The sequence below is a fragment of the Mangifera indica genome, unplaced genomic scaffold (assembly GCF_011075055.1).
Source record: "Mangifera indica cultivar Alphonso unplaced genomic scaffold, CATAS_Mindica_2.1 Un_0016, whole genome shotgun sequence".
Lineage (NCBI taxonomy): Eukaryota > Viridiplantae > Streptophyta > Magnoliopsida > Sapindales > Anacardiaceae > Mangifera > Mangifera indica.
This window is the reverse complement of record NW_025401108.1, coordinates 467530-469752: the sequence shown is the minus strand read 5'-3', so window position 1 is coordinate 469752 and position 2223 is coordinate 467530.

The window sequence follows — 2223 nt, the reverse complement described above, 5'->3', positions numbered from 1 at the left end:
CCTTTATCTTTGTGAACTATAGTATCCCTCCGCAGAAGTTTTTCAACCTTGGATTGACTGGACTTGTAATAATTTTCCTATGTGAACTCTTGTCTAATACCAATCCTCTTTATCAAGGTTCTTTGCTATTTGTTGTAGTGCATGTCGTCCCATTGAGACGTCCTCTCGAACCATTAATCCATACTATGGTTCTCTTACAACAAACTCTCATATTTGTACAGGTTGTATATCATCATCCTCTTGAATAGAAGAAGTGACAATACAAGTGAAGGTGTGAATTTTTCTATCTAAAACACACAATGCTTGCTTCACTGCGTCTGGTATGTGGGGGTCCATCATCGCTTCCTGTACATCAATTTCTATTGCATCTATCCATCCTTTTTTTAAGAGTTGTTCACAATTTCCTCTTCTAAAGAGTTTCCAAGGAACGTGCAATTTCATAGCTCCATCTATAAAAATAGATAATCCTACCAGAAGATCATCTACTTCTTCCTTCTGCCAGTGAGCTATTAATGTTTCTATGGTGACTAGATTCAAATAAGGCATATTGAAATCTGTTATCTCCCTGAATATCCAAGTCTTCAGAAATATTTGTCTCTGAAGAACAGATCTTCCCACAAGTTCTTCTTCTTCATAATATATTTTATCAGCTTCAAGCCAAGTTAGCCTATTTGCTAACTTTTGCATTAGTTGACTAAGCTCTACTAGCCCCAAGCTTGTCCTAATAGCTATTCAACATTGAGCTTCTAGGTCATCCCACAATGCTTCACTGGCTTCTATCAGCTTAAGGTTTTAAGGAAATTTGAAACTATTTACAATGCTTATCATTTCCTGTAACTTCTTCTTTTCCTTTTCTTGGTTTGTAATAGTTTTATCTTGCCTTTGGGCAGTTTCAACCCTTTTAGGTTTTCCTCTTGTTCTCTCGGAGTTTTCCTTTTTATTGATGATTGCATCAATTTTAATTTCTCCTCTATTTAACACAGATTTTTCATTGTTGCATTCGCCAATTTCAAAATTCCTTTTTTATTAAAGCTTCGTTTCTCTTCATGAAATTAAGACAATTTTTGGTAAGTTGACATGTTGTGAATCCTAAATTTGGTCCTTTTTATTATTAATGTGTGGCATTCCACTTTGTTTGGATTTTAAATGTTAGTTTGATTGATTATGCACGGGAAATTCTTCCACCAGGAGTAAAATAAACCAAGTACTAGTTGACCAAGTTGGATTGTGCTTGATTTTTTAAAATTCAACTTATTTTTCATATATGGAAACAACCATATAAGAAAAGGCTAATTAGAAGATTTTGAGCAAACTTCATTTTATATGATGATGTTCAAAAACTCATTTTATAAAGAGGTAAAAATCATTTATTTATTTATTTTTTTATTGTAGCATACATCTTTATTTTTTCTATCATTCTATTACTATTTAGGGGAATTTATAACCCTTTCATAGTTACATTGCATTACTATTTGAAATTTAATTCTTTTAAAATAATTTTTCATATATGAAATATTATATATTATATATATATGGTTGAAGCTAAATTTTAATAATCGATTTGGAATAAAACTAGATTGAGTAGTTGGGTAGTAATAATTCCTATGGAATTAATTGGTTAGGTTGTAATGATTACTTTAGAATTACACTCGATTGAAGTCGACTGTCAATTTTGAAGTTAAGTTGTGCTGATTCATTGGATAAAACCAAATTAGGTGGTTAGGATGTAATGATTCATTTGGAATTACCTGAACATCATCTCTAATATTAGTTGAACTTTGTTTTGTGATTTTAGAGTACTTTAAAGACATTTTTTTTAAGATTTCTGTCAACTGTTTTGGTATACAAGAAGAGAAATATATCAGGAGAAATAATACCCTTAACTAAAATAATGAGTTTTAAATTCTGACCGATATTGCTAAAACTGTTGAAATATGTAAACTCTAAAGTCAATTATTTGGTCAATGTAATGACATTAATTTGTAACTTGTATCAAGTTAATATTAATAATATGACATTCTTTCATAATTTATTTTACTTTATGTAATCAATTAAATGTCTTTAGAATGGTATAACCCTGACAAGAGGAATAATGTGTATCATTGATTGAGAGAACCTTGTATTAACACATGATGATCATTCAAAAAATGTTCGTAGTCTTTATATTACTTTGACTTAAAGCATAGATAATATGGTTAAGATTATTGTAGTGTTAAACAATCC